This window comes from Neolamprologus brichardi, chromosome 18, assembly GCF_056152115.1.
Source record: "Neolamprologus brichardi isolate AB-2024 chromosome 18, ASM5615211v1, whole genome shotgun sequence".
In the NCBI taxonomy this organism is placed as follows: Eukaryota; Metazoa; Chordata; class Actinopteri; order Cichliformes; family Cichlidae; genus Neolamprologus; species Neolamprologus brichardi.
The window spans coordinates 23,458,612-23,481,647 of NC_142121.1; the positions used below are offsets into that span (position 1 = coordinate 23,458,612).

General features: G+C 41.1%; 1 protein-coding gene across 3 annotated transcripts in view; it reads left to right on the forward strand.

The window, feature by feature from the left end:
- The first annotated feature begins 11,964 nt into the window (after positions 1 to 11,964).
- Positions 11,965 to 23,036, forward strand: part of mbnl1 (muscleblind-like splicing regulator 1) — a 41,177-nt gene continuing 30,105 nt past the window's right edge. The window contains exon 1 of one of the 3 annotated variants that reach the window (XM_035905979.2): positions 11,965 to 12,029. The gene's annotated coding sequence lies outside the window, so the exon portion shown is untranslated. Of the gene's footprint in view, positions 12,030 to 15,902; positions 16,279 to 17,262; positions 17,412 to 23,036 lie in introns of those variants that run through there. The other 2 variants (XM_035905982.2, XM_035905980.2) reach the window with 2 other exon arrangements.

Here is a 23,036-nt window from a genome sequence, read left to right on the forward strand (position 1 = left end):
TCTGGTTCTGTCTTGGTTAAGTCCTGAAGTAGTCCTGATTTTGAACTGTTGTAGTCCTGTTTTAATTCCGGGTCAGTTCTGGATCTGGTTGAATTGGGGTTTAGCAACTCCACAGCAACTCCACCCCCCAGCCTCCCGCCCCCTTCCAATCCCACGTGCATACCACCCTTTAGGGCTAAGCTCTGGGTGTATAAAATGTCTGGCTCCGCCTCTGGTTTGACTATGCTCAGTGTCAGCGTTGCTTCTTTCCGGTCCCTCCCTCACTCTTTGAGATGCCCATGGTCAAATATCGATGATTGACCCGCAGCTGGAAGACTGAATATCGTCTCACTGTCATAACAATGCTTTCTGAAAGAGAAAATGAAATTCAACAACACAGAGATAAGAGCACTACGGAAGAGGATTAGGGCCACTGGGGAAAAAAGCGGTAACATCTTTTTTTTTTCCAGAATTCTGAGAAAAAAAGTCAGAATTCTTACTTTTCCCCCAGAATTCTGGAAAAGAAAAAAAAACAAAACATTACCGCTTTTTTCCCCAGTGGCCCTAATCCTCTTCCGTAGAGCACTGTTTCAATGTCTGAGGAAATAAATAAATAAACCTATTCACCTCTATAGTGCTGTGAAGAAGTATTATTCCCCTTCCTGATTTTCTGTCATCAAATAAAGATAGACAAAGGTAACCCGTGTAAATTTCAAAGAATGCAAATTTTCAATTTTCATGATTTTATTTATTAAGAATAAAACATTATCCAAAACTACCTGGAGTGAAGTAGGCTAAAAGAGTTCAAAAAGCAACACATCCACCACAATCTAAAGAAATTTAAGAACAACTGAGAAACCAAATCCTTCCCAGGAGTGTCCATCCTACCAAAATTACTACAAGAGCGCATCAACGACTCCTCCAGGAGTTCACAAACAATCCCAACAGCATCTAAAGGACCTGCAGGCCTTGTTTGCCTCAGTTAAGGTCAGAGTTCAGCAATAAGAAAGAGACTGGTCAAAAATGGCAGCCGTGGGAGAGTTCCAAGAAAAAAACGCTGCTGAGTAAAAAGGAACACAAACACTCGTCTTACATTTGCCAAAAAACATCTTCATGATCCCCAAAATTTGTCTGTGGACCGATGATACACAAGTTGAACTTTTGGAAGGTTTGATTACATCTGGTGTAAAACTAACACAGCATTTCATAAAAAGAACATCATAACAACAGTCCAAATGATGGTGGTAGTGTGATGGTCTTGGGCTGCCTTGCTTCCTCAGGACTTGGACGAATTGATGAATTCTGCTCTCTAGCAGAAAATCCAGAAAGAGAATGTCCGACCATCAGTTTATGCCCTGAAGTTCAAAAACTCTTTGGTTATGCAGAAGGGCAATGATCTGAAACACAGCAGCAAGTCCACCTCTGACTGGCTCAAACAAACAATATGAAGGTTTTGGAGTGGCTTAGACTTAAATCAGGCTGAAATGCTTTGACTTGACCTCAAATAGGCCATCCATGCTTGAAAACCCTTCAGCGTGGCTCTATTAAATTCTGCAAAGAAGAATGGTCAAAAGCTCTTCCATGGCCACAAAAGACTCATTGACAGTTACCTCAAACTCTTGATTCCAGTTCCTGCTGCCAAGGGTGGCACAACCAGTTATTAGTCTTGGGAGTAATTTTTTTTTCATAGGGCCCTTAATTAATGAAATCATCATCAAAAATGCATTTTGTATTTGCTTGGGTTTACCTGGGTTAACTTTGTCTAATATTAAAATTGCTTTGGTCTGAAACATTTAATCATGACAACGATGCAATAAACTGAGAAATCAGGAAGGGGCCAGATGTTTTTACACAGCACTGAAAGTCCAAATCAAGTCTGTAGTGAAAACTGCATCTATTAGCCCCTAAAATTATACTATGAGCTTATCTTAGAGAGCAGTAAAGAGACAAAAACATCTCACGAGCACACATTTTATAGTAAAATCACTCTATTTTTGGACTACCTAATATCACAAAGTAATAATGATATGAGTGTACCTCTGCATTCTGCTGCCATGATGGGAACTGATGCATTCTTTCTGAGATTACTTCCAGCTTTCCTCTTCAGGCCCATGTTTTCCAGCTCCAGCTTTCTGATATCTGCTTGCATGGCGCTGATCACCTGGATAATTCTCCTTTTGCTGTCCATGGTGCTGACCGCAGTCTTTTCCACCCTGTCTGCTTCTCTCTTGAAGGTACTCAGCCCACCTATAGACACACGTTCTATTCCCACAAATATGCTTTCATTTAAGGCTCATTACACAGCTCTCCTTTGGGTCAACAAAGATATAAGCAGCCAATCAGCAGCAGCAATCTAGTCTGTCATCGGACTGTTGGTGGTGGGGTCACCTGGGGTGAGTGCTATTTTCTTCTTAGTGACCTGATGCCTACCACTTTCCCTCCTCCTGTTAAATATTCATCTGCTCTGTCAATATAAAGGAACAATTGGTGCTTGGGAGAGGCTTGCCTGTGGTCTAACTGTCTGTCAAGAAGATACAGTGAACCTGTTCCCCATGAACTTAGTCTACCTCTCAACATGGTGCAAATTCATATAGACTGAGGAATAAATTATTAAACTTGGTTTACACTTTTTTTGTGTGTCTTAACTTTAATAATTTTTTTCTGCCCCAAAAGCCTGGACTGGATTATGTGGCAATAGTAGTAATAATTTATTATAACATCAAAATGGCCATCTATGCCCCTTTGCTGATGCTTTCTAAATCATTATGGCTTGCAGAGGTAGTGCAAGTGAAATCACAGAGATCTGAAAATTGCCTTCATTCATAAAAGAGTGAAAATATATGAAGTGCATTAGCAGATGACTTCTGCTTGTATCCATGCGCTTACAAATGTAAAGATTTATACAATATTTATTGTACAAATGCACCAAATGTGCAAAATTAAAAGGAAAAAATATGTTTGAGAGGGCTAGCCTGGGTTTTATGCTGCTTTGCTGCTCTCTAGTGTCCAGTAGTCCAATAGCATCATGCTTACAAAATAACCTGCATAACACTGACCTCTTTGGTAGAAACTAGTATCTCATATATCTGACCACAGCAAATAATGCTGCTTTAGATTTTCTCATAAGTCTTTTGTAAGCTGAACCCAGCACACTTCAAGTGTAAGCAGGTGCTGCGAAATATGCCAGCTGCTGTGCATCTAACTGAAAATTACACATCACGAGGATGTTACTTCATGATGTCCTCGTGATGTGTGATATTGGAGGTAAGACTCAACAACAATGGCAGATATGAAACTGCACACAGACATCTGCCTCAATATTAAGCTGTCTGTTTGTTTGTGTTTTCACACCGCACTACATAGTCTAAGTTCCTCCCATTGCACAGTGTGGTGTGTGTGTGAGCTGTTTGTGTGCTGATAACAACCCGACAGATAAGCCCTATGTGCTGCTGACACACTGACACCCTTCAGGTGATTGTGTAAGTGAAGACTGAGTGCAAGACAGCTGTGTTTATGACACAACATGGGTTGTGTTTTAACTCTTGGTTGTATACAGAAGAAGGAAAAACTCATTTAAAAAAATAATATTTACTATAGATTCCCAAATGTCCAGCAGGTGGCGTGCACTCTAATTTTTGTGACACAAAACTGGGGCTAATGTCGTGAAGCTTCATGTGCAAGCACATGATATCCTCCATCAGCAGCAGGGTAGGCCCAGAGCACTCTAATAGTAAGAGTCGCAGAGAAGGTTCAGAATGCATTGATCTGCAGTAGTTTTTATACCACAGTAAAGTGCATGTGGTTAAGTCTTTGTGTACTCCTCTACCTTTCTGACAATTTTTGAGCTTGTTAATGTGTTTTTAACATTATATGCTAACCAACAGCAGCCACAGTTTAACATTTATTGTTAGATTTTAGTGAACTTGGGTAAACATTTCAAAAACAATTGTTTTCTACCTGTCAGGGTTTCTTCATTGTGGATTCAGTAATGCCACGATAAATTCATACTGCAAATAATCTTAATGGCAGAATGAGACTGACGGGTGATTTTCAATGATAGCATGAGAATAACTGTGTTTGCTTTGGAAATATTTTGGTCTCCAGAGCTTAAAATATTCAAATTCAAAACAAACATCTAGTCCAACTTTCTGTGTGACCGAGACAGGAATTTATATATCGTGCATGTGGACAAAAATGCTACTCAACACTTCACATCTACACAGGGCAGATTACATTAAAACACTCATTATTGTGTATCGTGTCTCATAGAGCATGTTTTTTTCACAGGAATTATAAGACTTTTGCTATTATAAGACACTTTAGTGGGATTAATACATATTCATATATTTAAAAGTTTTATCTGCTGTTGTGTGCTGTGCTGCATGGGGACGCTGCACTCACTCAGAGATAAAAGCATACGTGTACATTCATCCCACTGATGCCAAGAGGAGAAAAATAGTTGGCTCACTTTAAATAAACAATGACAATGACTGTAACTATGGATTAAAACATCAACATATACACAAATGCAATCATATTCAAGAACACATTTGCAATAAGTGTAAATCTTGGAAAAACTCAGGGAGATGAATCTCCAGGTTAGGGTGCTGTTTCACTGCAGGGAGTCTTCAGACTTGTGGTTCGTGTGCTGAGAGTGTTAACAGAGAGAAAAAAGCAGAAAATGTACATACTTTTTAGACGGGTAAATGCATGATGGCATGTGATGTAGTTGTTATAAGTAAAATTTTAGAAATTAATTAGCTGTTGATGTTAAACAAGGTGTGACTAGTGTCGTTAGTTATGAATTCATGAATTTGTATTGACAGTTTGCACTAATACTAAAATACAGGATCGGTATGACAACACACACAGAATTCAGTTCTATAAAAATGCATATATTTATTAGATTCTCTATTTAGCCTTATTTGATAATTTTTTTCAGAGCTGGTTTCCATATTTTAAATTTACCTTGTTTTTTTTTCAGTCTGATTTGTTTCCTTTTCCTTCTCTCTGATTTTACCATCATTATACACAGTGTAACAGTCAACAGAACCATAAGCCTAAAAACAGTATTTATGAGACTGCTACAATATGCCTCGACTCTTTATTTTTAGCCATATTTCAGAAAATAGCTCGCTGTTTCCCTGATTATTGTACAATTATTATTTTATTACTCTGAATCGATACATTTGTTAAAACAGACCAGACAACAATAAGCAATAATGTTATTTTCGCACTGACATTCACACCTATCAGTAATTTAAAATTACCAATTGACCTAACCCCGTTAACTGCATGTCTTTGGACTGTGGGAGGAAGCTGGAGTGCCGGAGAGAACCCACGCAAACTCCACACAGAAAAACCCCGACCAGGTGGTGGAATCAAACCCACCAACTTCTTGCTGAGTTTGAGTCCAGGCCTTACCTAGAGTGCTAATCATTGCGCGCCACATTATGTTATATCACAATATAGTAATATTAATTAATATTTAATATAATATTTAGTTATTTAGTTGTGTGTGTGGGGGGGGAGGTATAATATATAAAACATAATTTTATAAAGGCTACTTGTTCTTGGTTGATATTGTGTGTTTGCTAGCTTAAGCTGGCATATCTACAAATTTATTGGTGGATAATCAGTTAACATGTTTCAATGCACACGTTAAAAAAACCCCAACAACTTCACAAACTTCTGTGCAGCTAAAAACCTAGTTCCAGGAACTATTTCTGCAAAATAAAATAAAATAAAATAAAATGGTGCATTGGAATGAACGGAGATGATGCGACTTTTACTAACCAAGGGCTCTGGGTAAGCCCAAAGGGCGACGGTATAAAGTAGAGGTAATTGATTTTTTTTTTCTTTGCAAGTGATTACAGAAGCAGAATTTAATACGTGGCTTTTGCAGCCCTTTCATCACTGCTCGTTGCTTTGCAAATTTGACACCAGAGGGTCAGGACAAATGCAGCTCCCTTCAGAATACCGCACTCATCATTTTAGCCAAGTTGCTGTTGACCTGGTGCCAGCACTACAAAACAGGACAAGTAATTTAATTTGTCACCACCGCCGACCTTGAAGCAGGGAATGTAGGCTACCAGAATCCCAATAGGGAGGCTTCAAGAAAATGTCCTGGGAGCTCGGAGAGAGAGAGAGAGTGGGTCGGACTGTTCTGCTTGAAGCATCACACCCGTTCCCTCATGTCTAAAGGAATACATTTGTCCTTCAGGTATGTATGCAGAGATTAATGAAGGTCTAATTCTGTTTTAAAGGTACTGGGGCGCTGTCTCTAAGGGCAGAGGTGATCAAATTACCCATGATTTAATTTTAGGTTTAACATCAGATCTTTAAGAGTATAGCAACACAACACTTCAGTCTTTGAACTGAAGCATTCTGTGCTCTCTGTCTAGCTATTTTTGTGGCATAAAATCTGAAAAATGACAAGTATGCAATGCTTGTCCTTCGCCAAAAATGTTCCTCCTTAAAGTGAAAAAAACAAAACAAAAACTGTAGCCAGGGAGTAAACACCATCATAGCAACAGATAACACGACTGCCAGAAAGCATCCAGTCAGCAGGCAGTACCACCATAATCCAAGTCAAGATGTCCACCTGCATGAACTTAATGGCGTCATTACTCGGGAGATACATTACACTGAAGTGTCATTTCCCTGTGCAAGAGGCTCTAAATCAAGGAGGGCATGAGAAATGTAGGGTGCATCGGCTTTTATTATGTAATGCATGCCAAGTTCTCCGATGCCTCTGTCTGTCATGTTTACATACCTCACAAAGTGTTGAGGCATTATTTCATTTGATTGGATCAAACACCTTTAAAGGGTTGTTTCAGAACCTCGCAGTAAATTAAAAAAAAAAAAAAGAGGCAGAGAAACTGCTCGGTCATTGCGTTCCTGTGCAGCTGTTTTGTCTCTTTGAGCTGTCGCCACAGTTACCACGATGATATGACACTGATAGGTTAGATAAATTCTCAGATCCCCAAGTGTTCTGTTACTTTATTACACATTAGTAAGGTCCCGAGGGAGAGCGCATTCCCAATCCTATCTCTCATCACCCAGAAGCAACAAATGTACTAATGACCTCTTGCAGCCGTGTGATGTGACGTGATGCGATCTGATGGTAACTGCAGCCCTATCGAGCTGACATCTTATATCACCCTGGTCAGAATTTAATATTGGTCGTAAAGTCTAAATATAAGGCTTCAGAGACTAAGTTGTTTAACATGGAGCTGCTCTAACTGTCTGGCAAAAACACACACGCAGGGGTAACAAGGCTTGAAGGTGGCGTGTTTACTGCTTGCCGAGATGTTCTGCTTTTGAGATTATTATGATGCGTGTGAAATGTTGCAGCAACTTCGACCAAGCTGTTTAAAAGAAGCTTTTAAGCAGCGTCCTCCTTTTCCAGCATGCCAGTGTTTCAAATAGAGACCTGTAGGTTTTCCAGCCATTTGGCACGGTCTTTAATGACATAGCTCATAGCCACAGTCCCATTTAGCAGCCTTCATTATGACTCACTAATCATAGGCTACATTTGTTTTTCTTTTTCTCTCTTCTCTTTCTCTCTACCTCTTTCTTTCTGAAAACTTTTAGGCCTCTGCCTTCCTTTTACCATTCTGTTTATCTTCATCTTAGCGAGATGAATCCAGTAAGGACACCAGAGCTGCTACTGGAGAAAGTGTTTGTTGACTTTTCGGCACAGACTGGTGCTCTGTAGGGGAGCAGTCTGTTATTTATGGCTCAGGGCCTCATGTGATTGGCTGGAGAGAGATGTAATTATGTCTGGCGCTTTTTAGAATTGCAATAGATGCCGTGTTGAGTTCACTGGTTGCTAGGTTACTAAGTGAAAGCTTTTGTACTTTATAGAAAATTTTCTTTTTCATATAGCCTTTGCTTGATGGTCAGTGAACCTTTTCTGTTCTTACCCTCGGCCCATTGATGCAATTCTTACTGAGTAACTCATTGTGGCTAATTGTAGATGTGCCCAGATAGTGTGTGGATGTTATCTGTGTCCTGTTAGGGATTAATTCAGAATTTTGTACAAAACAAGGTGAGCAAATGTTGTTCCTTCATCAGTTACCTTTGAACTTTTTTGAACAAGAGGAATGGAAACAGCAACCAAAGCCAGTTTCAGTTCTAAAGATGCCTGACTGGTATTTTAAGACAGGCTTATTTGGTGTGCAGTCGTTGTCAGGGTGAAAGTACTTTTGAGCTGATAGGAAGTAACACAAATATTCACTTGCAGCAATGAAGGTATGCAGAAGACCATCTCTGAATGCACAAAATGGACTACAGCAGCAGTAGACCACATCGACTACTGCTTCTGTCAGCTAAGAACAGGAAACTGAGGCTATAACTTGCTCACCAAAACTGAACAAAAAAAGATTGGAGAAATGTTGGTGTGTGAGAGCATATATGAGGATTTTTTTTTCTGTTATCAGAATTTGGTTTGGTTTGGTAGTGACATTTCATCCTTCACATAGATAGTGTTAGTAGGAAAGGAAGTTTTAAATAGCTGCAATGATGTCCAGTGAATTGCTTACATGCAGAGGTGAGAAATATGAGATAAACAAGTCTCAACGACTGCTTTAATAGCCGGTGAGGAGACTGACTTAGAGTCAGACACAAGCAGAAATGATTGGATATTACTTTCAAAATTATAGTATTCAACTCCAGTGAGGGAAGATTAATTCAATTAACAGTTGTCCATAACACAAGAGACGTGCATAATTTTCTTCATAAAAACAGTCAGCGATGGGGCCTTTATCTCCTCATTATGTAGGGGTGGTCAGACGGGAACCTTGAATAGGCTGATGGGATTATGTCAGCTTGAATTGGTCTCTGTTGAGGTTATTACACATGCATGCAGTGAAACGGAAGCCAAGTGTTTGTCTGCTCACTATAGGTGGTGGGAACTGAAGACGATACTTGAGCACACCACCATACATAATCCTATTGTGTGCTCCATACCATGGCTTATGTGATCACTGTCTTCAAGAATACATGTGTAGTTATATAAACACAGAGATGCGAAAGCAGTTGGGGCTCAGTGAGTAATCCTCGTCTAATCCATTTATTTTAAATACATGGGCTGTCATGGTTATTAAGTAGTGATGTGTCTATCATTTTCGTGTGTGCACATAGTTGCAACACTGCCTTCGACGTATCTCACACCCCGGTTCCAAAGCAAAAGCTTTGAATGCCAGTGCAAATTTGCATTTCTTTCAGTCATTTTCCACAAATTGGAAAATACTTATAAACTGAAAAAGAAAATGTTTTTCTGGGTCTCACCAGAGTTGAAGCCAAGTATCTTCCCCTTTTCTCTCTGTCACATGAATATCAGCCAGATCACGATGGGGGGGGGGGGGGGGGGGGGGGGGGAAACAACACTTCCAGGCCTGCGGCATCGAGTTATCTACTTTCTGTGTAGGCTGGAGTTATTAAAGATTGCATGACACAGTGTCTGGACCCGGCTGAGTGGATAGTGTAAGTATAGACGCTGATTAGTTCTCTCTTCTCACCTAATTACTGGTGTGATCCTATTGCAAGCTGTTGTGATACCCTCAGCGGACCATCATGTCAAAGTCAGTTACAAAGTCAAGTTGTCCGTGTATCTAATGAAAGCAGTGTAAAGATAAGATGGTTGTAAAAGTGTCTAAACTGGCTTGTTAAATAAACTTTGAGTTGGAGTAATTCAAGTAGGTGGTTTGTTAAAATATTTACGCAGTTCTGTCTGTGATGCTTTATGACATTCAGATCTAGACAGTCATTTAAATGGCACATCTGTATAACAAATTGTGACTGTCACCCATTCGCTTCTTTCTCTCTCCCTCTCTCTCTCTCTCTCTCTCTCTCTCTCTCTCTCTCTCTCTCTCTCTCTCTCAGTCTTTCCAGCTCCTTAGTTTAGTTAGGTATGCAGTAGTGCCACTTGCAGACGCCAGTGTCCCGGTAGCCCTAAAAAGGGAAGGAGTCTCACTCTTACTCCTGGCAGCTCGTGGAGGAGCGAAGGCTAAATTAGGCCTGGTTTCATTGACTTCCAATCCACCGACTCACACCAGCCCTTCAGCCCATAGGAGAGGAGGCCCAGTGGTGATCAGTGCTTCTGATCCTTCCTCAGAGCTTTCCCTGACACTGTCTGGGTAACTGAAGTCAGATAGAGAAGTGACAAATCTGAATACAACAGAAACATTCACAGTTTGTGAGGCTTTTTATTTTAACATCTCCATATCATCATAGTCATGTTGCTTACCAACTATGTAGTAACAGCCTAAAATGACCCCTTTTTGATTTTATTAACCTTTATGCCTTATAAAAGCATCTTATCCTCTTAATTTCACAATATTAAAATCTTGTTTAGAGCCATAAAAGTTGAAGTTCAATATATTATGACTAAATCATGTTGCAAAGCAACCACCTAGCAATAGATTTTAAGGACCTATTTTTAGTGTATAAACAACGTCAACCGCCCATGTTTTGTTTTTTTTCTCTCTGTGTCACTAAGTGTTACTGGGGCATGGGCACGTACCAGTTATTACTGTGTACGTTCTGCTGATTATTTTTGTAAGTTTTTCTTTGAGACTCATAGGATGAATTTCAAATTTTCTCATAAGTATGATGATTGTGAACCTAAGGGTGGATAGACACACTTGTTTAATACTAGCAGGTTATCCTAAAGTCTACTAGCTGTTAACTGGCTGTACAATTACATGTTTCAGTACGCTACAGCGTAATAATTCAGGCCTGGAAGTCTCTTCATGTGAGCCATATTCAAATTTAAATTAGATTGTGAACTTTATCGAGATTCAGATTTAAAAAGTTGAACATATGAAGGTGTTTTTATTTATGGCACACAAAGCCATAAAGGATCTTTGAAATTCTTACTAAAGAACACCATATATTACATTTAAATGCTTTGCGGCTCTTTTTACTGTATTGAAAGAGTAGCTTCAAGCAGTGCACAAGCAACGGTAGCACTTTAACAGTGAAGCAAGAACTGCTAATTTTGAAAAGTACTGAAATGAGACAAAGAATGGAAACTGCACTGGCCTTATTTTATAGGACTAAATCCTGTTTATAATATATATAATTCATGTAATATTGCTAAGTTACATGCAGTCACACTCTGCTGTGAAAGATAAAGCTGTAGCTACTCAGTTGTGTATTTTTGCTGATAAAATGCTTGTTGTTTGTCTCCTACCCTCCTCTGCTCTTTCTCCTGCACTGAGCTGTCCTGTGTGATTGACCACGTCTCTTTCTCTGTGCTGGCAGTCGGAAACAGGTGCTGAGTGCTGCTGAGTGTTGCTGCGTGTGTGGGCCCCAGGGGCCTGGTTCAACATTCCACTGATAGTTTGATAGACATGGGCTTTCGGGTGGAAGAGAAAGGGGCTGCAACAACCTCGCAGAAGAGGAATCAATGGTGCTTTGTTATGATATACGTGTTTTTAAGGGGATGAGGTCATATTGTCGAGCTGAAACCCCCGTTTCCTTTTGAAGTCAGTCTCACAAACAGCCTCTTCAACACTCCACTTCCTGATTTGTAAAGTCATCTAACTTATCTCTTAGTCTGCAAACTATAATGTCTCAATCAATTCCTTTTTTCGCACCTTTTCAAGCATTTGTACATGTCATTGCGGATATATACTGTACAATATATGTTGCACAGTGTGTTGACACGTAGTTTTGCAAATGGGCGAAAAGAGGAAGTTACAGAAAGGGGATACAGAGAGAGGCGGGGAGAATAACAAAGCGACCATATTTGGCATAAGTAGATAATGCAAGCAGAAGATGCAAATGAGATAAAGAGTGGTTGTCATGGAGACTTGATGTTGCGCAGTGATGGTTCGCTGTAAACCTGACCACATTTGTGGTATAGCCGTTGCCAAGCAGAAGGTTCTATTATGAGAGTGAGAGAGAGATCAGAGTTAGAGAAGTAGAGGAAGAGAGAACTGAAGATGTTAGTAAATCCCACAATGCATTGCAGCAGCATGACCTATGCTGAAGTGGCTTTGTCGGTCCCAGAGGCACATCAGCGTTAGACAAACACGCAGGTAAGCTCTCTGTCTGTAAGTTTTCCCTGCAGAATTGATATGATTAGGTTATTTTAACCGGCTCCAAGTGAAATTTGTTTGTAATTTCTATTTAATACTTCCAATTGGTTTGGTTGACATTTTTTAAAAAATATTTAAACAGCAAGCTGATTAACTTACTTTCTTTTCTGCTTCACAAAGAAGGAAATGTCAGTCTCCGTTCGACGTTAACATGCAATATTTTGTTCTTTGTTCATTTGTCAAATTTGTCTCTTCAGTGGGGTGCGTGTTGAGGGTTTTATATGGAAGGAGACTTTATATGATAAACACAGCAATACATACCCATAGGCTACATTTAGACAGAAAATTAGATAAAAGCTGAAATGAAAGGCCTCTTTGCAGAGGGTGTTTCCATTCGTTTGCTCCAAGATAAGCTTAAAGCCTGAGCTCTGCACACACATACATGTGCACTGTGGTGTCAGATAGGGACAAGACAGCGTGCTATTTCCTCTCTGTGTATTTCAAAACTGACAGCTTGAATTGCACCTGCTTCCCCCACCATGTCAAAATGGAAAGAAGTTAAGAGAAAACCACAAAGTATGCAGTAGGGAAATATGACTGCAAATTTGAACAAGAGGAGGATTCTTTGTTTTGTTTTGCTTTTTCTCTCTTAAGTTGTTTAAAGTGTAGAAGTTACCTCAAGGGGGGATTTTTGCTTTGTCATTCTGCAGCCTCCAATATATACTCTTGTGAAATCACTAATGTTAAATGCAATTTCCTGGGGTTTTTTTTTTTGTGTCTTTCTTAAAGACTTTATACGATTGAGTGAGTTTTTTTCTGCGGTTCTTTTTCAAGGGGGGGGGGGGGGGGACTAAGGAATAAATGAGCTATTGGAGTTTGGCATATAGAAGCTCTAGAACATTTCCACAGAGGAGTGAGAGTTCACATCAGCCAGCTACTGTCATTTACAGACAGCTGAGAAATAGCAGAGTGCTGAGATGATAGGGATGCTTAAGGTGGAAAGCTGAGTTCATCAGGGAGGAAGGAAAGGAAATAAAATGTTAGCCATTATGTTTTTTTATGTGACAGAGACAGAAGGGTCATCAAGAAAAGACTGTGTTAACGTTGAACTGAACAGAATTTTGAAATATTTTTATTATCTTCTTTTCTACTTCAGTAAATGAGGAAGATATGCAAAAGACCGATTTCTTTTTATATATTTATGAATACAAATACACATAAACTGATGTGGCAAAGGGAATTCCCAGGCATTACTTAGGCTACTTTAGAGACTTCCCTAACCGTACAGAACCACAGAAGAAACTATACAAGTGTTTTTGCAGGCTGAGTATACTCCCCATGAGTAACTTGATGAACTTAGAGTGTAAAAGTGGTGGAATTCCCCTTCAAGCACATTGAATACACTCTCTCAAGCGTGTGCGCGCACACACACACACACACACACACACACACACCTCTTCCTGTTTTCGGTTTGTACCATAAGTATGTGTGTTAACAGTTTGCTCGACCTCAGTGTGTTTATTCCTGTTGCTTTTTGCGCATCCTTTCGCAGCTCTACAGCTTCACTGATCTAGAGAGCACAACATCTCTGTGAGATATAAGGCATGTGCAGAAAGAAGGCAAATCATTCGGCCAGTGTGACACGAAAAGAAATATGAACTATAAAAGTAGAAGTAAGCTCCTGCTGTGCGCTCGATCAGAATGAAACTTGTCAGAAGCAATGAGCGAACATTTGGTAACCGCACAATTTGGCTCTGCACTCATACTTGAAGTTGGTGAGAGGAGTATGATTGAGGGGATTATTACGAATTGACAAGCACTTATAAAGCCTTTAAGGCAAGTTTAGGGGAATTAAGATGCATTCATAAGTGAGATAAAGCTATGAAAAGACAGATTTAGCGATATCATAAAGAAGAGAAATATGAAAAGGATGCACACAGTGTACACTGAACTGTAGTAGAAGAGGGGAAATTCCACATTAGTGTCTGAGTTTCACAGAGAGCCCAGATCTTTGGAGGAGTTGCTAATATGTCTCCTATTGAGCCAGATCATCAATCACTGTGTTTCTTTATTATGGGTCAACGAAAGCTCAGTGCCGTCAAACAGATTGGCCTTCTAATCTAAAAGACAATAAGTCTAGCAGGGTTGTTTCCATGCTTGCAAATAGATCCTTCCTTCACTAATGAATGACTGCTAGAAATATATCAAGGCATGCACGTTGCTGTTGTAGTTAATAAAGCCACTGTCGATCAGAACTTGCAATAATGCTTTCAGTTCTTTTGTTTGCAGTGCGCACTGTGTTTTTGCTCTCTCTGAGTTTACCAACACATTGAGGAAGGGTTTTGGCTATAGGTAAAGGGTTAGCCGTGCTGCAGGGGCTCAGCCACAGATTGTCACCCTGGGTTTACAGTGCTGCTGTGTAAATTGGAGATGACTTATCACCAGCTTTGTATTAAACAGAGCTGGGCAGCCATTGAAACAAGTCCAGCGAGATAGCAAGGCTAGGAACAGAGAGACAGTGGAGGTGTGACAGTTTTACATAGGATAGGCAATGGTTTTAAGCAGTCTTTCGTGTACATATAGGCAAATACGCCAAAGAAAGAATGGACCCTTACGTCTCCAAGTGAATATGTGTGAGCTCAGTTAATTTACATTCAGCGCTATGCAGCATTAACATGCTTTGTATATGAAAACACATTGTAAAGATATTTTGGATATAGGGATGCATTTTCCCTGTGATGGCAATCAAATGAAAGCGAGTCACAGACAATATGCACGAACTGGTCGCAAAACTTGGCGTCAGCACACGCTCGGAATTTGCAAGGATTCCTGCAGACGCCAGGGCCACTATCTCCATAGCTACCGGATATTGCAGAATCGGGTCCAAATCAAATTCTTGGAGGCTTCTATTGGATGCATGGGTTGCAGCAGCAGAAGCCTGGTGTCAACAACAATACAGGCGAGTTGGCAGGAACAGCCGCCTCTGTGTTTTCTGAGTTAGCCTTTTTCTTAATATGTTGCTGACCTGCAACCAAACCGCCCTGGTCTGCATCTTTTTTTTTTTAAAGAAGTAATTTTAAAACTATAACCACTTACTTATTGCAGTTTCACTTTGTAGTGCTTTTATAATGTGGGCAGGAGCTAGTGTGAGCTAAGGGTTGCATGCCAGGGACGGAAAGCCGTATGAAAGTGAGAGAGAGGATCTGGACAGAAGCCAGGCCAAATCTGATGCAAAAACCCATCATAACTGTTGGGTCTTTCCATAACTGTTTCCTCCACACCCCATCTTCTATTCATTCTTTCCAATTGCCATTTATTCCTTTTCTTCCTGACCTCATTAAGACCCTTCCTTCACTCATTCTTTTCCTTTCTGGTTGTATTTAACATCACTCTCATGACTTTTACTTCTAAAGTCCTCGCTGTGCTTGACCTTTCCTCACTGGTATGTTTATCCTGTTACTAATGTTCATCTTTTCTTGTTGCTGGGTTTTCCCAATCTTTCCTTCCTGCCTCTTCCCTCTCTCCTACCTCAGCCTCACTGAATAGGCAAGGACAGTGCTGCTGTAACTGAGCCAGCACTTCCTGGTGTTTTTTTTTTTTTTTTTTTTTTTTGGGGGGGGGGGGGGGGGGGGGGGGGCGTGGCCAGCTTCAGTGGGAAAGAAAAGGAGGGAGAGGGAACTGCAGGATCTGTATGCCCAGTGCAGTCCGGTCTCCCTCCCTCCTCCTCTTCCTCGTCATCCTCCTCCTCCTCCACAGCTGTTGCCACTGCCGCCCAGTGAGCACTACTTTCCTGCAGCAGACAGATGATCCAGAGGCTGGGGAGTCAGTAAAGACACAGCCCAGCCCCGTCTCAGCACAGCTCTGCACAACCCAGCTTAGCCACTTGGAGAGGCAGGGGAGGGGAGACACTAGCGCACACAGCCAACGCTGCAACGCATACACACACAACCGCACAGACAAACACTCCTCCTCTCTCTCTCTTGCTTTCTCCCTATCCGCTCTCCCTCACTCTGGGTGCTCGGCTCCGCGCACAGCTCCTTTACTCATTCGCTGCTGATTCACTCGCTCACTCGCTTGCCTCCTCTTCTGCCAGTCGCTCTGCCTTGCTGTGTTCTGCCTGCCTGCCTGAGAATGGTCCAGCCGGTGCCTGGGGGTCTGCTGTCGCGGCCTGTCTGAATACACGCATAAACATACAGAGCCAGTCGACACGCGGAAGCACGCACACACAAACTGGAGGGCAATGTGAGAGGTAAGAGCTTGGTTCATAACCCTCCTCCCTGCCTCACTGGTTTATCTAGATCTTTCCTCCTGTGAGTGTGTGTGTGTGTGTGTGTGTGTGTGTGTGTGTGTGTGTGTGTGTGTGTGTGTGCTGCCTTTACTTTCCAAAGTAGGCACTTGTGCAATAGAGAATAGGTAGAGATGTGGAGATTGTTTGCCTTGGTGTCTGCTCTGTGTGTGTGTGTGTGGTTGTGTGTGTACCACATGGCTAACTTCCATTTGTTATGGCTTGTTGTGTGTGTGTGTGTATATTTATATATTTATATATATATATATATATATATATATATATATATATATATATATATATATATATATATATATATATATATGCGTGTATATATATACATATATATATATATATATATATATATATATATATACACATATACATATATATAGAGGCACGCACACATTTAGACACATTCTTGGCTCACACCAGACAGTCACACAATAGCTCGTTCCTGAGGGTAGCGCTAGTTAGCAAGAAAATTTGCTTGTGTGTGTGTGTGTGTTTAGAGGGCCGTGGTTGTTCCAGGAAGCAGTGGAGAGGATCAATAGATCGCCCACTCAGCTTTCATTCCCTCTGCCTGACTCAACATAGGACATGTTTGGAGTTATCCTTCAGGGTTTGGTTAACAGGGAGAATGGTATCATTTGACTCTCCTATACGTTTTCCCTCTTTCTTGCTGTGTCAGCCCAAAGCGAAAGCATGGATCTCCCACATGTGTGTTTCCTTAACATGTGTGCCCTGTGTAAGGCAAACTCCCGCCCCGCTGTATGTAAATTGTGTGACATGTGAAGCTGGTGCTACCTTATATGGCAAGCAGTATTTCAGTACGTTAGAATGTTTGCCAAGCATTTCGGGTCGCGGGAGGAGAGAGTGTGTGAGGGGGTGACTCTGTCTGTGGGAGTGTGTGTGTGTCTCTAAGTAAGTGTTTGCATGCGTCTGACAGAGGGGGGAGTAACCGAGTGAGAGAGAGAGAGAGAGGAAGAAAGTTGCAAAGAGAAGGGAAGAGGGGAAAGAAGGACAGAGAAACATGGGAGAAGGAGACCGCGTAAATGGAGAAGGTTTTACTTGTTGATCTTTAAACGGGAGTGAAAGTAAGTCGACTTAAGAGTTTACTTTGTCTGGGTGACTTGCAGTGTACTGTAATACATGTTTTTTCCAAGCGATTACAGACCAGGCTGGTTTGTCCGTGTAGATCAGACTAGTTTATAAGGAACGAAAAGCATTTTTATTCATACAATAATATCTTTTGGCACCAAATACATTAATTTTGCTGTTTGTTTGCTGCTTTAAAACAATTTGTGAACAGCAGCTGGTCACGATTTTATTTCTAAAAGTATCTGACGCCTTCATTCCTTCTCCTCCCGTCTTTGTCCTTCTCCTCATGATCTCTGAGTATACCCTCGGTGGCTTGTTGGTGGTTGGGGCAATGATGAGGAATGTTGTTGTTGTGACTTAGAGGGATTCATGGTGGCTCAGACAGTAGCACACACACCCAAGTATGTGCACACATGTGAGCAGTCGCAGCAAAGACAGATGTGTGGCAGATTACTTAGTAGAGACTTTGTAAAAAAATCTCCACAATAGGTGCGCTGCAGGTAGACTGTCAATTTCTGTCTGGCTAAGGAACGTGTCACTGTGATTATGGCAGATAAGGAAGTCGTAAGATCACGTTGCTCTCTCGGCGTCGAGTTGCATACGAGCATACATTCAGGTGCAAATTACTCTGCATTTATATGTGCTTCCTATCATTTAGAATCTGCCCTACAGAAAGGATTATGTGCCTGGCTGAATGTGCGCTGACAGGTTAAGCCTTTATTACACGAGGGCTTCTCTGTATGCTTCTGGTGATACAACCACATTTCATCCTCTCTGAGGAAGTTTGACACAGTTTTGCCCGAGCATGACACACTTTAAGCTAAGCTAAAAATAAGAAATGCCCTTAGCAAAGTAATACACCAGTAATAAATGAGGTTTTAACCTGACTTGATACATGTTTCTTCCTGTTCTTATTTTCAGGTTTCTGTTTTAAACATCACACGATAGCAGCAGTGCCCATTTTATCAGAGCTACACAGCAGCGCTAGTATGTGGGATGACTGATGTGTCAAAGCTGCTATTTGTGCTGCCAGTAATAAGGGTCTAGATATTTCATTATTGTTCTGTCCGGAGGTACACATGTCAACACAAGCTTCTACTTGTTTCTCTCGACAGCCATGACTTCTTAGGCCTCTTCATCTCCGACAGCGTGTCAGATGGCTGTAACATTTATAATGCTGCCGTCCCACTAGTCGGATTCTCTCGCTCAGGCTTTTTCTAGCAACCTTTGCCTCAGTCTAGCAGAGAAGGGGCCCCAGTAATATTCGGTCAATGCAGGCATGAGACATTGCATGATGTGGTCACTGGTGATTAGGGCGGAAGATAAAATTGGTGGCTGGTAATGTGTCTTTGCATAAAATACACAGATAACGCAGCCAAACATAGGTGCTTAGCGTGGGATTAGTAGTGGAACACATGATTAGATGCCTTAGTGTTTGTCCAGGAATGAAAATTTTGTTCTGCAAATATTTAAATGAAAAATATAGCAGACAGTTGCAGAGTTGTGACCTTAAAAGGAAATAATGAGGAAAGATATTTCAGACTGACAGTTTGTGCTACTTTGCAGGGGAAAAAAAAGATTTAGCAATAATGCTGTGGTCTTATTGGGCAAAATCACACAGTCACGGCAACACTTCCTGATCATCGGCTGAAACAAATTAAAGTATGCATTTTTTTTGTTGTAGGTGTAATGCACCTAGGTTGAGCAGTGCTTCTGTATAATTTGGGGATTCAGTAACTTCTTAAATAGGGTCTTATTAAGTAGTGAGTAAGGGTATAAGTTCAAAATATCCTGGATTTTACACTTTCGGAACACCCAGAGGAATCAACACTGCAGTTCTAAAGGATATTTTCCCATATACCCACCCAGAATCTTCCACGATTGCTCAGTCAGATTGAGATCCGGTGACTGCAAAGGTCAGAGCATATGATTCTCTTGTTTTGAAACTTGTGAATTGTTCACTTGTTATCTTACTTTACTTTTGGCTATTCGCAATCGTCTTAGTGTGCTTCAGTAGAAATTAGCCCCTGTCTCTCTGTGTACTGACACAGACGACATAAACGCGAGCCAGCGAGCCACTCTATAAACCATAAGGCCCGCCATTATCCTCACTGTCTGTTGATTTCACAACATCCTTACACACACATGTGCGCACAAAGATGCAGTGTTGCCCACAATCAGATATTCACCACAGTTTAAGAATGCCCACTGTCGAGTCGGATAGAGGTTTGTGTGTTTACACAGGTTCTCGTTTATGTATGTTGTCAGCGTGTGTGTGTGTTTAGCGCTGTCCATGTGTGCCACACAAGAGCTCTCATTGTCTCCAGAGGTTTGCTCCTCTAGAGAATCAATAGGCATTGTTAGTTTTGCGTTTCTAGCCAGAGAGTTACTTTCAGAAAACCTTAATCAAATACATAACTTGATGCGACTAATAAATAAGACAAGTTAATGACTTTATGATGAGGACGAGCACGCCAATGAAGTTGATAAGAGTAACAGATGTGGCACAGCTCAGAACAGCAATGTTATATTTGCACAGCTCTCTGTCCATGTGATCTGTACTCACATTAAACCAAACTAATAAATGAAGTGTAAGTAAATAGTGTGTCCTGTATACCCGGCACTTGCACCAATTTTTTTTGGATACCTTACTGAATGCAGTCTCTCAACCAACTGAGATCTCACAAATACAGCTTACTCAGTGTTGCACGTAAACTCTATGGGGGGCAGAGCAGCATCATTTAGCCTCTACATTTGTGCATCAATGCAGAAAAGATAAAGAAAGTATCAATATGTGTCCAGATATGCACCGGTGTGTAAGTGCGTGTAAAGGTCAGCGAGGGCAGTATTGGCATGCTAGCTTCTGAGCAGCAAGTCCAGAGGTGTTGTGTTTCGTACAGCGTGACGACCTGTATCAGCACACTGTCACCCTGACACCACCTCTGGCAAAATGCTGAAACCACTCCCTGCGCTGAACAGCAGCGAACCAAAAGGGATGACTGCGTCTTTCTCCGCTGTCACAGTCGAAAATAGAAGCTCCGCCTCGAAGCTGTGGTTTGCTAATTAGGTAGCCATACCTAATCTCTGTTAATACTGCGCTAGTTATTCCATTTTGTGCGGCTATGCAATAAAGAGTAAGTATTTCGTGGCCATGAAGTCAAGCCACGTTTATCTAAATTAATAATGTGTCGCTCATTTTTCCAGGAAGTCTTATCATAACTGTGAGCCACACCTTATTTCTTGTTTTCTCGGCCCTGCTGAGTTTTCCGGTTGCAATAAGGACTCCAAAATCCCAAAACCAGCTGCCAGATTAGCATGTGTCTTTGGTAGATTCCACTTTTCAGTCAGCTGAGGCGTGTTTTCATGCACGACTGCCATTCAGCACCATTCACCATGCACGTCAGTGCCAGGTTTTATGATTCGTAGGGGCTTTCGGCGTAGGGTGAATATTGACAGTTTGTTCTGTTTTTTCATAGCGAGAACAGATTTGTTTCATGGCTCAAAAGGAAGAGAAAGTAAAAGATGTGGAGGCTTGGTTTTCAAAACTGTTTATGCCATAAAAGTGTATGCTGTTGTCACAGGACCGATTCTTCTTCCGCTTCCTCTTCTTGTCGGCCCAAAGTCTTACTACCACGTGTCCTAAAAGAGCGATTGGAAGAATGTCTTGCTTGCGCTCTCTCGCTGTCTCCCCTTCCTCCACTCTGATCGACCTTGCACCAGCTTACAAGACCTTGGAGTCTAAGGGAGGGCTGCTGAGGATGCTGAACGAGAACATAGGCCAGATAATCACACCGAGGGCACGAAGGCAGAGATGTGGGTGGAGTTGAGGTGGCCAAAACAATAGGAAGGAAATCACAGATCCACCTGTTCAAATTATACATTTTGTGGAAAGAGCAGAGAAGAAGATCATGTTAAACACTCGCTGATTTGAAATGGATACTCGAAGAGCACTGACAGTTAAAGTGGAATTAGATAGAGGGAGTGGCACACCAACAGAAAAAACTGTAGAGATGAGGAAATCAATAAGGGAAGGAGGCCCTTGTCCAGACATGATGGATCATAATGAGGATTCATTATTACTCTGGCTCGTCTTACAACATATTACATTGTTTCTCCCTCACAGCTGTGTTCTCATCTGACCAAAACCACAGAAACTGATTAGGCAAGTCGACAGACTCAGGGGGCTGTCAGCTTTTAATGTGTCAAGTCGTCACACCCTCATTTGATTTAAGACAATTCCAGGTGCCTTTAGTTAAAAAAAAAAAAAAGAATTAGATGTCTCTGTTCCACCTCATTAGTGTCCAGACAACATAGCTTTGGTTCAGCTGAAGTCCACAAAGTGTACTTGGTAGTAAAAGTGTGTCACTAAATGCCTCATCAGACTCAATTGTAATAGGTACATGTAAGGTCAACATTTAGTGATAATAACAGACCATTCATGAACACACATAAAGATTACTCTCGACTGACTTGACATTTACGCGGCAGTGTGCGCAAGTTGATGAATGACTTCACGTGAATAGAGTTCATGGGAACAGAAATGTGGCCCGAGTCACACAAACAAAAGTATGACATGCAGCATGCTGGAAGAGTTGCACTCTGACGAAGATATTCAATCTAAGTTCTGTTACTCAAAAATGTTTTTTGGCATAAAATAGTTTTTAAACCGGCAGGAAAACTATTGCTTCTTGCGCAACATTTACTAAGATAAGAGAGGTGTGCAGATCGATCCAAATATCGTTAGTATTCATACCAACGCTGGTGTTGGTATCAGAGTGATACTTTGTTTCTAACCTCTCAATATGTAGCCCACTGAATTGTGTCACATCACATTTAAACAACAGAAGTTGATCCAAAGTGCTTCAGATACAGGCACATTTACATTCCAGGTCTAAAGAAAAACAGTTTTAAAATAGATGAAAAAGCTGAAAAGTGTGCTTTGTTGTATCAACTAATTACTGTGGAAAGTAAAAAATCATAACGATTTAGGGGTCATTAAAATATGCTGAAATTATTAAAATATGAATGGATGATGATTCAGCTCTTAAATCATGACACACTGCTTTCCACTACATAAACTCCCGCTATAGGTTATCGTTACTGGTATCGGCAATACTGGCCATGTAAACTGACACAGCTCTAGTTATAGTGAAGAGACAGATATTTTATGTTTGTGTTTCATTGGAAAGTTAATTTATTTTGATTTCCATATAACGTGTGATATGAAAGATCATATCACACTGGGGATGTGTGTAGTCCTTCGAGTATGGTCGTTGCAGGATTTGCGTTCCGAATACACGCCAAAGGTCATTTCTAATGCTACATTGCTACATTTGCTATCATAAGGGTCATCCAAGGTGAAACTGAAATGTTTTGTCATTCTCTCTCTCTCTCTTTCTCTAAATACACTGTTTATCCATGTTGCTGGGTCATCATGGGCTGCGCTGCACTGCTGCAGGGCTCTGATATAGTGCGTTGCAGTGTTGTAAAGTTAGCAGTGGTTGGTTGGTGGCATTGCTGAGGGTGCACATGCTTTTCTGGGGAAAGCGATTTCACTACACAGGGTGTGGTGACTTACTCTGGCTTAGCGATAAGGGCAGGATGGGCCCCTGGGATCCCAA